We start from the raw sequence: 12,791 nt of genomic DNA, 5'->3' as shown, positions 1-12,791 counted from the left end.
CCACAGCACCTGCTGAAAGGGTGCATGATCTTCCCAAACTAGGAGTCAGCTGGAGAAGGAGGAAAAGCTCAAAGCACCTTCTGATCAGGCACAGCTGGCTGAGCTCATCAGAAGTTGCTAGAGCCTGCTGGAACACAGGCCTCCTGTAGCTATCCCTTCCCAGCTGCAGCCAGCACCCTGAAAACCCTTGAAGAGTTCCCAGTTCTCCAGCAGCCCCACAAGTTCCCAGGAGATCTCACAGGAAAGCAGAGAAACTACTCATCTATTAGCTGCCTCTTTTAGCTGCGCTCACCGCATGAGTTTAATGGAGTCCCGATGACTGCCACAACCAACAGCGGCTTCTCTAGTTTGATGGAGAAACAATACACCAGCCACTAAGTGAACCTTTGAAGGTCCATCCAACCCAAACTATTCCATCATTCCTTTTCTTCTACTCTGGCTGTGCTCCAGACACGGTCTGGTGTTTGTCCTGGTCTCGCAGGTGAATTATTCAGGGAAGTCACCCTTAATGGGTTAATTCAAAGGGCTTTCTTCATGATGAAGCGACACTCAAATTGTAAGGAATCGACGACTGAAGGAAAATCATAGTGTAAGCAAATGGTGATAAAGTAATAGTGGAATGGGAATGAGAGTCACAGGAACCATTTAGGTTGGAGAAGGCCGTAAAGGACATTGAGTCCAACCATTAAGCTAACACTGCCAAGTTCACCAGGAAACCATGTCCCTAAGCTGGCCCTTGACTCTGCACTTGCAGCTGGAGCAGCCGCCCCACTGACCTGGGTGCCAAGGGCTCAGGCCCCTGCCTGTGCGCTTCACAGCCAGCCCCGTGATGCAGTGGCCGGGGCACAGTGGGTGCTGTGTGGCCGAGGGTGCCCCTGCCCGTATCTGGGGCACACCCAAGCCAGCGGTGCTGATGTCACAGAGGCCACGGTGACCGGTGCCGGGGCAGGCCTATAAAAAGGGGAACGCAGGGCACAGTGCATCACTGCGACCTGGTGAGGTGAGGGAGCAGAGGGCAGGGACAGGGCTCTCGGGGGCCTGCCCAGGGAGAAGGGGGCTCCGCACCGCAGAGCTCTGGCCTGTGCTGCAAACTCACCCGCGTCTCTCTTCTGCCTCAGAGGTAGCAGAGGAGCATCTGGAGAAGAAGCCTCAGCGCTGCTGGGACAGGGACTCTCCAAACGCTCACCTTTGGTATCTGACACGTCCGCAAGGAGGTGTAGGACCCCCGACGCGATGGAGCAGGGTGAGAGCAATGTCCCCCTCCTACAGCCTGGCAGAGGGACTCCTGAGGCTGTTAGCGTGGACCGGGACCATTGGCAGGGGGAGGCAGGAGCTCCAAAGACACCCTGGGGAGGGCCGCTCCTCTGCTTGGCAAGCGGGACCAGGGCTGGGCAGTGTGCACCCTCCAGGACACCCGTGCCTACAGTGCCCTTTCCTCTCCAAGGCTTCCAGCCTTGCTCAGCAGCCAGCTAGGCAGGGACAGAGCAGCCCTTGGGGGCAATCCTTCAGGGACACATCCCTGGCCCCACAGAGGTGCTCATTCTCAGTGGCATTTGCTCTCTCCCCTCCAGCATGCATGCTGTGCCGCCGCGCAGACAGAAACACGGATATCTTTGGGCAAACACTGAGTCTTAAAGGGAACTTTGCCCATCGCTTTTGCCTGGTGAGTTCCTCTGGGGCTGCTTCCAACACACCTGCCCTGCCACATGCCCCTCATCTGCTCCTTGTCTCTGCTCTTCTGCAGCTTTTTGCCACTGACCTTCAGCCACGAGGGACGGAACAGGAGGAACACATACTATTTAATATTAGAGCTTTGCAACGTACAGTCAAGCGGGCAGTCCAGAGGGTGAGGATCTGAGATGATCAGGGTGATTCGTGCCAGGAGAGGTTTGCGGGAGCTTAGCACAGATGCCAAGAACAGAATCCCAGCCTTTCCATCCAGCTCTGGGACAGAAGTCTTGCTCCCAGCAGCTCCACAGAGGCTCCAGCACAGGAGCCTGCTCTGCCAGCTGGATCTGTGGCCTGTGATCCAGCTGGGGCCACATCCTGCGCCCTGACCCGCGGTGTGGGTCTGCCTGTGGAGACCATGAGGCTGCCGCTGATGGCGGCTGCTCTGCTCTTTCCAGGTCTGCTTTGTGTGCGGTGAAAGGGGGGCCAGCATCACCTGCGATGAGGTTGGCTGCGACCGCAGGTTCCATCTCCCCTGTGCCACGGAGGGTGGATGCGTCACCCATTACTTCATGCCATACAGGTACCCCCTCTACCCTTCTCCCCATCACCAGGGAAGGACCCAGCACTTCTCATCTCATCCATCCCTTCCCTCTTCCCATAGCTCCTTCTGCTGGGAGCACCGCCCACAGCAGCAAGAGCTGGAGGATCCAGAGGACACCAAGTGCCTCATCTGCCTAGACCCACTTGAAGGCAGACCGACCTACGGGACCATGGTGTGCCCAGCATGCAAACATGCCTGGTTCCACAGGGCCTGCATCCAGGTAGGAGCCGTTCCCTTGCTCCAGGCACAGCAAGCTCTCAGCAGCACCAGAGCCTCACTCACACTCTTTCTGTTTCTCCTGCAGGAACTGGCCATGCATGCTGGCGCATTTTCCTTCCAGTGCCCTCACTGTCAAAACAGGAGACTCTTTCAGCAAGAAATGCTCCTCATGGGGATCCGCATCCCCATAAGGTTGGTGTCCTCCCAGCCAGCACTGACCCACGCCTGGGCCTGCCCCCGCACCTGTGGCCCTCTGCTCACCCCCAAGTCTAGGCTTTAGCTCAGTGCAGGAGTTGGAAACAGGGTGTCAGGGGAAGAGCGGGGAGGCCCTGCCTATGCCTTATGCTGTGGCAGGAGGGGCTCATCAATGTTCCTTTCTCCATCAGACAAGCGTCATGGGAAAACAACACTGCACCTGCAGAACTGCACCAGAGGCAGGGGAGCTGCAATGCCAGGGACTGCCTTTGTCCAGGAGGCAGGGAGCTGGCAGAGCCAGACGGGTAAGTTGACAAAGATGCACCCCGGGGCTCGGCACGGGATCTCCGTCTCAGCAAGGGCTCGAAGCAGAAGGGCTGAGAACAAGAGCTCTGCTGGACAATCCCGTGCTATGGGCACTTTATCCTTAGAGACATGAACCCATTTCTTTCCCCAGGCCCTGGCAGCTGTTCCTGTGCCGCTCCTGCGCGGCTGCGGGCACTCACAGACTCTGCTCCAACCTGGGGAACGGCCATGAGGCCACATGGGAGTGTGACAGATGTGCTGGCCTGGGCAGCTGTAAGTGTGGGGCCAGGGGCCAGGCAAGGCCTGGCAGTGGGATACCTGGTGTGGGCTTGGCAGAGCCTGAATGCTCCAGGAGGGCTGGGGCACCACTCTGGCCTACCCTGCCCCACACCTGGGAGCCCAGCCCTTAGTGTTCCTGCTTTCCCTTGTAGCCTCCAGTGCCAGCTCAGAGCTTCCTAGTCCCAGCACTGCCAGCCCAGCAGCATCGGAGGAGTCTCTTGGATATCTGGAACTGCAGTTCATCAACCCCATCCCCAGAAACCAGGCACCATCGGGGCAGACACTTGGACATGCCGCACAGGAGACCAGCAGCCCCAGCACTGCCAGCCCAGCAGCATCGGGGCAGGCTCTGGAACCTCCGGCACAGGATTCCAGCAGCCCCAGCAGCAGCACACAGGGGCCGTCAGCACCATGCCACGGTTGCCCAGTGTCTGAGGGCAGCAGCCGCTCCAGCCACCCTGGGCCTGACCGACGCCGACACCAAACCCGGCTCAGCCGTCAGACCCAGGCACCCTACAGGTGCCCTAGGAGACCGCAGGGGAGAAGCCGACCGCCGGCAACACGGGCTGCGAGCAATACCCGCAGCCAGGGGGGGCCAAGGCTGTCACAACGCTCCCCGTCCCGTGACACCCGCAGGCGCAGCACCACCAGGCAGCAGCCGTCCCGTGGCTCTGCAGCACTGCCGAGAAGCAGCAGCAACAGAGCCGGGGGGCCCGTGCGGGTGCGAGACCGCTCCCGTGGGCAGCGTCGAGCCCAGGCTCCCTATGCACGGCCCAGAAGACGCTCCCAGGGCAGCCGCCCAGCAACAGCTCGAGCTGGCAGGAGCCCCTGCAGACAGGCTGCGCCCAGGCTGGCCCAGCGCTCACCAGCACGAGAGAGCCACAGCCGCAGCACCACAAGACAGCGGCCATCAGCATCATCCCGTGGCTCCAGAACAGAAGCTGAAGCAGTTATACATAGACACCAAAGTTTAGGTGTTTCTATGGTGAATTGAATCCAACCTCCATTATAATAAAATCTGGATTTTATGGTTGGTTGGTTGGCTGGTTGGTTTATTTCCTTTGAAAGCTCAAGTTTTAGCAAGCCAAAGTCAAAATCAATCGTTAAGTTAGGAAGCCAATTCCTATTGTTTGGTTTGAATGGTCTTGTTTGTGTTTTGTTTGTTGTTTTTTTTAAGCAAACAAACAAAAATCACCACCACCACCCAGGCACTCCCCAGGCCCTGCCTCCTCCCCCAGAGAGAACCAAGAAAACCCCAAAACACTTTTACTTTTTAAAGTCATGGGGATCTAAAAGTCTATCAATTGCCCAGCTAATGATTGGCAGCCACACCTGAGGAAGCTAATTATGCCTCAGAAATTAGTTTCCTGAGTATCATACTGTGTATTGCAATCTTAATTTGTTCTTGCATTTTCACAGAAATTGCAATATTAGGCTTTCCCAAAGGCATTTTATTTGCTTTCAGTTGCATGAGCATCTTTAGCTAACAACTCACAAATTATTATTTTACCCACAGTAAAACAAGGAAAAAAATCATTTACTCTTACTTTGCCCTTTAATCCATGTCTTTTTGGATCCAGTTTTATGCAGCATAACCTTGTGTGCACCTACATACAATCCAGAGCTTTAAAAATAAAGGATATTCATGCAAGAATTATGCAGATGTTATTATGGTAACAGCATGGCACAAAATTGTATCTGCCTTAAAAAGACACAGATTCCTACTGCTGTTGTGGGCCTATGAAACAATTTCATGAAAATTTTTAAAAGATATTTTTTCTGGTATCTTGGTAGCTGTATTTTGTATGTCCAACAGCTCTAAAACAAAAGGCTATTTTGACAGTGAACATGACCCCTTGCTGTGCATGAAGCATTTGTCTCTGTATGTTTTCCAGTGGCAGAAGAATTTTGCATGTGCTGGTGTATGAGCTCACTTTAGTGATTGAAGACTAGTATAAGTTATTGAGAGTTATTACAGTCTCAGAAAAAACAAAACAACACAAGAACAAAGCACCACCACAAGTACTTAGTTGCTGTCTGTAAATAAATAATCAAAAATATCAGTTACCCCAAATTCAATCTGAATGCGCATATATTTGACTTAGTGCCACGTCTCTTACAATGACTGGTAGCAGATGCTTATCGAATACTAGAACAAGGCTCCCCTAAGATACAATCCTCTTTTCCAGGGATTTAAAGACTGTGGGCTTCCCAAATTTGAGTTGTAGTCATGTATTCACTAACAGCTTTTGATAGACTTTCATGATTTTTTCTTCTAAGTAATCTACTATCGAGGGGTTTTGGACTTCAAAGATCTGAACACCTGCATAACTGAGCTGTGTGTTGGTTCTTCTAAACTCACAACATTGCTAGCAATATTTTAAGCGATATCTGTTATGTAGAAAATTTGGCAAACAAGTAAATATGTGGCATAATCTCAATGAGACACATTCTATAAGCACAAATAAAACATCTGCCAATAATTCCACACATTCTGTGGGTAGTCACTAGCATAAAAGCAAGGAATTTAATAACGGGTATAAAAAATAATGATGTAAACATGTTATCCTTATTGTGGATTGCTTGTGCAACCCACTAATTTAGTATGGGTTAACTAATGTCCACCCTAGTAATCACTTCTCCTAGTGATTGACACAGTGGAGAGAGGGGAAAAAAATAAAACATGAAGCTTATTGCTGTCAGCAACAAGGTGTTATGACTTGAGTGGTAGAGTTTTTAGCCAATTTTAAGGTATAATAATTGGCTTATAGGGTAGAAAATTCATTAGTTTTGTGTGACTTTAATAAAAACCCCAATGCTTTTTTAAATACAGTTTTCTCTATCATCCCATGCCTTGTCTTCCTTTCATTTTCAACACCATCCACTGTTTGGTATTTACAGATCATAAAAGACAAGAGATTTTTTTCTTTTTTACATTTCTCCTACTGCTTTATGATCTAATACCTCCCAGAGGTTTAGCTTGTACAGAAACTATTCAGATCCTCCTCCTCCATTCATTCAAATTTTCCAGGTCCAGTAAATGTCAGAATTCCTGAAAGATTAAAAAGACAAGACTTTTAAAGCAAGCTTCAGTTATAACAAATCTTTCAGTTGAAAAGGGGGATAAAGTTGAGGCTAATTTAGAAAACTGCCTGCTTTTGGTTAATCTTTAAATGTGACAGTTGCATTAGAAGTGAAGGTCAAATCACGTTTTGGCTTGCTGATACTGGCAGATCATGTGTCAGCAGGCCGGATGTGTCACCTTTCCAGACATATCCCATGCTCTAACTCTAGTCCTGTAAGAGGAAGAGCTTAGGAAATTATCTTTCTATTCAACCCAAGGAGAATATATTCAAAGTGCAAAATGCACACTTTCAAATGCATCATGATACGCATTTGAACATATAAGCTTCTCCAGAACTAAGCTTTCGTAACAGTCTCAAATGTTACATTTTCTGGAATTTTTAGGGACTTTTCAGTAGTCTGCAACATGGAATCCCTACAACTTCTGCTAAACTGGTTGGGTGGGTTGAGTGTCTTGGGCCATTTGCTTAGGTGATATTCAGACTGTTTCCTCTCCTCAGTGGGTACACAGCAGATTTCCTGTCAACATCCAGTAAAAACAGTGCAGTGGGTAAATATAAGCAACTAAAGACTAGTGAAAAATAACACTGTGGTTCCACTAGAGCTCCACTTCCAAAGAACTTTCTGTGTTGACTTAATTTGCTAAGATTAAAAAAACCCCAGCAAACTAGCAGAAGTGAGGAAAGAAGATAAGAGCTGCTCACTGATCAAATCAATCTACATGCAAAGTGGTACCAGAGCCACTGAATAATAATAATGAAAACAAGTAAAAGCAGCCATCTCTGCCCAGGACATGTTTTCTAACCATGCTGCTCTTATCTACTGCAGGATCACTCCAAAAGCTTATTTATCCAACCTTTGTTTAGTCTCATCCCCTCTACACACACATGCCCACACACACACACATACTTTTCCCCTTTGTGTACACTAGACAGATTTACAACAAACTAACACAACAATTCCTGAATTAATTTTTCTAAGTCCTATCCAAATGTATTACGATTCCAAATTAATCTTGACATGCATATCATCTAACATTTAAAGCATAAATATTAGACAATATGTTTTTCTTAGATCTTGGTTTGTTAACTCTTTCTGAAACTCTTTAGTTTTACTTCATTTGAATAACCCTAAATAGCTGTAGTGAGGGTCCTTTCATATCTCTGTAATGTAATCAGTCAACGGTGAGGCTTCTGCCTCCCGATCTTGGTCCAGCCAGATCGATTCCAGCCGATTTCTTCACGGCCCAGCGATTCACACCCTCTTCTGTTTCAATGTGAACTTATAGAGGGTCCCTGTTCGGGCACCAATTGGTCAGAGACCAATATGATCAGACAAAAAGCCATTTATTGCAAAGCATTAACTCCTTATATACTATTGCTTACACACACCTACAGCAATTTGGCATATCATGATTGGATACTTGTCTTGAAGACCCTTAGTGACTAACATATAATTGGTTAAGCACAGGTGTGAGAACTTGACCTTGAACGCTTGCCAACAGTCCACAGTTCTCATAACTCAGTGATTTACAGCTTCTTCTTATCTTGCTTGCTTAGGCTTCCTTGGGCCTCCCACGGCCTTGCTGTATCCCTCGGAGTTATTCAGAGCTCATGTACCAAATATCCATTCTCCTGTGAGAACACTGTCTCCACAGTATATAATCTGTACATTTTACCTATTCAAAGTCTGTTTCAGCTTAGAGTTCTATTGAATTTGCACATCAGCCCTTAAACTCACTAAAATGGCCATAAACAAATTGTGATACCCTGATAAAATATGAAGATGTGGTAGGAGTTAGAATGGTGTTTCTCTTTTTGTACACAGTGGCTGTCCTGGTTTCAGCTGTAACAGTCATTTTAATTCTTTCTTAGGAGCTAGTGCAGTGCTGTCTTTTCAACTATAGCCTGAGAACAATGCTGATAACGCACCGATGTTTTATTTGCTGCTCAGTAGTGCTTACTCTGATCAAGCACTTTTCAGTCTGTCATACACTGCCAGTGAAGAGGGGCATGAGAAGCAAGGAGGAAGGAGAAACAGGACACCTGACCCAAACTAGCCAAAGGGATATTCCACACCACAGCACATTATTTCCAGGATATAAACTGGGGAGAGTCACCCAAAAGTGACCAATCGCTGCTCAAGTTGAGCTGGGTATTGGTCAGTGGGTGGTGAGCAATTGTGTTGTGCATCACTTGTGTTTATTGATTTCTTTTCCTTTCCCCTTTTAGTTTTATATTCTATCACCTTGTTATTTCTCTTATCATCATTAGTAGTAGTACTAGCAGTAGTAGTTTTATATTATACTTTAGTTATTGGACTGCTCTAATCTCAACCCTTGAAATTTATATGCTTTAGATTCTATTCCCTGTCTTGCCTGAAAGGGGCTGGGGGAAAGGAGGGACTGAGTGAGCGGGTGCGTGGTTCTGAGTTACCAGCTGGGCTTAAACTATGACAGTGGCTAATTCAGCACAACTCTACAACTTACAAGCCAAGTTTTTCTAATCACACTTTTAAGCTTTTGTGTGTGTTTATCTATACATTAAGTAATAATGTAGGCACTTTTGCTGAAAGTTTGGTGCCTATGGTCTTCTGTTCAAAAGACAGGAGCTTTTTTCTTTAAAACATCACAGCCAGAAACCGTAGTGGTGGTGTTTTCCCTGTTGCTACACTTATACCACTTTTGTTTTATTAATTTACTAAAGCATTCCAGTAGGGTCAAGAGTCCCATATCAAATGTTTTCTTCACCATAGAACTCAAACCCATACCTCCAAGAACAGCTATAATTGCTGCAACAAAGTACTGTTTCTCCTGTTGAGGCTGTCACACTTTGCATAAGAGAAATAAATAACTAGAGTGTGAATGTCCAGTAAACTCTTTTGAGAGCAGGACTTACATTCCCCTTCCTCCTCAGTGCAGGTTCTATGTTTCTTCCACAGGTAATGTAAAAAACATCCAGGCAGGAGAGTCTGGTATCCAAAAATCCTTATCCTCTCTCCTTTCCTCTTCTCTGGAATGCTTTAACCAGACATCCACGCTCAAGCTTAGTTTTCTTGGTCTAAGGTACGAATAGTGTGTGCCCAATAGAAAAGTTTGACTGCTCATTTTGCTTGGTAGAAAATTAATTTATAAGAACTTTTCATCCAGGTGGGGAGTATGAGTTTTAACTTCCCCCAGATAACTGAATATTTGATGTTAGTCAATGTGTGGTCTTCAGGTATGTATAATATCTAACATTTCATCCTGAGGTGCTGAACTGTGCAATAAATGCAACCTGAGGACCCTTAACGTGAAAATGAAGGACCTGCAGCAGGAGGATTTCAGAATTAGATGCAGCTGAAAAGCATTTTGAGAATTAGTGTTTGGGATTATTCACACAAGTAGCACCTAAGTATACTACAGATGATCATTTCCATACTAGACAGTGCCAGGTAGGATTTGATGTGCCCCCTTCTTGTTCCAAAACAACTACTGGGACTTGTTTTCATGCTATTTCCTTTTCATTGTTGTTTTTACTGTGATATTAACCTGAAGACGTGAGATTTATATTCTGTTTTGTAAACAGTGAAATCTTCAACCACACTTGTCATTCATTTAGAAAGGAATTCTGTAGTCTGGAGGAAGATGCTCACAATATTATCTCCTACTCTGATGTGTTTTACCCATGAAGCTGGCAGCTCCATTGTTTCTGAAGAAAGCTGTCACAAAAGAAAGTTCTAACAGAACAAAACCCTGTTGTTTAGGGCTGGGGCCATGCCCAGTCTTCTCATACAGTATATTATAAACATATGTTTAACCTTGATCATGCTGACTACTCTTTCATTCCTGCTCCTTAAGATATAAGAACACCAAATACATCTTTGAATGGATGAGGACCATAGACAAAGTTATTTCTAATCTTTGTTTATTCATGATGCACAAAAAATTTGTAAATGTTATTAGTAGTAGATTATTATGACTAACATTTCCCATAGAATTTGCTCTTGCACTCATGAATGGGCTCTGATTTTATCTGAGTTGCTTTCAATTTGGCTGCAAAAGCTGCTGAATTCTTACCATGCATATTTATCAAGGTACAGATTATTCCCTGCTAGTCACAGTATGTCCCTTGTTCTACGAATGACAAAAGTATTATTAAATAAGAATGTGATGAATAAGCCAGTTCCTGTCTAAAATTTCAGAAGTTTGCAATAAAATCCATGCATAAGTGAAAACGTTCATGAGTACTTTGCAGCTGACAGTATTTGTGAGTTACAAATAACACAGCTCCAAGCTTCAAAGCAATCAAACATCAGTCTGACACTCTAGGTGCTACTGTAGTTGCAAACATTATGGTAGCAAGAAGGCATTTGCATCAGCGTCTACCTAAGTAATAGAATTCAGTGAATCTATGACTTGGGTCATTTCCTTAGCCAGAAACAAAGACGATCTATTCCTCATCACACTTCTTGAGAATCTATAATACTCATTCTTTTGGTAACTAACAGCCAACAAAAAATAAGTTAAAATTGAAGTCTTCCTGGAAGACGTCCTCACTTAATCGTGGTGTAAAACCTAAAGAAAAGGCTTGCTCCTGCATGGGTGCTCCAAATGGACATACCAGCCCTCATGCTCAAGATTTGGCTCACTCATACACAATATCTGCCCACTTCTTCACTGTGTTCTGGTTTTGACTGGATTTTCACCCATGGAAAATCTGGGTGTTTAAGTGTCCTGGGTTCAGCAGTAGCAGTCATTTTTCTCCTTCTTAGTAGATGGTGCAGTGCTGTGGTTTTGACTTTCAGCCTGGGAACAGCACTGATAACACCAATGTTTTTAGTTGTTGCTCAGTGATGTTTACTCTGACCAAGGACTTTCTGAGTCTCATGCTCTGCCAGGGAGGAGGGAAAGCGAGAGGAAGTAGTGACAGGACACCTGACCCAAACTAGCCAAAGAGGTATTCCATAACACAGCATGTCATGCCTGCTATATAAACTGGGGGCAGTTACCCGGAAGGGTTAGATCACTGCTTGGGTCAGGCTGGGTATTGGTCAGGAGGTAATGAATGGTTATATTCTCTTCCCTTGTTATTTCCCTTATCATTATTATTATTGGTGGTAGCAGTAGTGGTTTGTGTTATACTTTAGTTACTGGACTGTTCTTATCTCAACACTTTGGAGTTACATTCTTTCGATTCTCCTCCTCATCCTTCTGGGAGTGGGGGGGAAGGAAAGGTGGGGAATGAGTGAGGGCTGCGTGGCTGAACTGCCAACTGGACTTAAACCACGACATTAAGCTAGAAGAAAAGCATAGTGGGCTTTGGAGATATTCAAACTGAAGAGGGAAGCAGAAACCTGGTACAGACAGTAGTGTGCAATTGCAAGGCAGATACTTGCCAGTTTTTTTTCTAACATTGATAGGGCTGAATGCCTTATACATTCAGGAAAGGAGGAATGAAAAGACTCCATTTTGCAAATAGAGAATAGAAAAACTAAGACTTTCAGCACAGAAATGTAGAGACAGAAATTAAACACCGCTCTTGCAAATCATTACTTTAATGTTTAAATTGTGCAGGAGCATAACAGCATGAAAGTTCAACAGCAGACATGTACAACTGCCAATACAGCATTTAACAGGTATTAGTGACTTAAACAAAAATAATATTCACCTGAGAAACAGCACATGCCAAACATCCAGGAGAACAAAACTCAGTGCAAAGATAAACTATTATATCAAAAAAGGTTTAAAAAAAAATAAACCAAAACATTACTCTGAACGTGAGTGAACTAACTGTAGAATTTGTGCACCTAATTCTTGATTAAGCAAGGTTTTGGATCACTTCCCTACTCATGAGTTAACTGAAACTAAAGGGTCAAATTAATTTGCTTCCATAAGGTTAATCAGTATCTTGAAAGCAAACCTCAGAAAATACAGACAAATCTAGATAGAATGGAATTTTTTAAAACCACCTCTTCACTGACATTCACTTTATAACTAAAAGATAGAGGGAAATGAGGAAGCAAATTTGTTAAAGTGGTTAAAGCAAATAATGTCTTCTGCTTTTAACTTTGTATAATCTACAGTTACAAAAGCAGAACTTGCTTAAATCCAGACTGAGTTGTGCTTGTTTATATCAGGAGGGAATAAAAACCTCATGTAGTAAGAGTATCTCTTTTAGCTGCATTGCTTTTTCTTCTAAAGACTTTATTTAGTGTTTTATAAAGCAAGCACCCACAGAAAAATAACCAAGGAATTGACATACCAAACTTATTTTCTCAAATTCATTTTTGGTTTGTTTTTAAAGCAATTGCATAAAAGTGTTCTAATTGCTACTTACTTTAAGAAAGGTTTAGCTCCACAAAAATGCAGACTAGACCTAAGATATTTTGAGACGCTTTTAGTTTAGAAAATACGCAGTGATACTAAACTGTTGCACCTATGTAGCATTTGGGGTTT

This window comes from Melopsittacus undulatus, chromosome 7, assembly GCF_012275295.1.
Source record: "Melopsittacus undulatus isolate bMelUnd1 chromosome 7, bMelUnd1.mat.Z, whole genome shotgun sequence".
NCBI lineage: Eukaryota > Metazoa > Chordata > Aves > Psittaciformes > Psittaculidae > Melopsittacus > Melopsittacus undulatus.
This window is presented reverse-complemented; position numbering follows the sequence as displayed.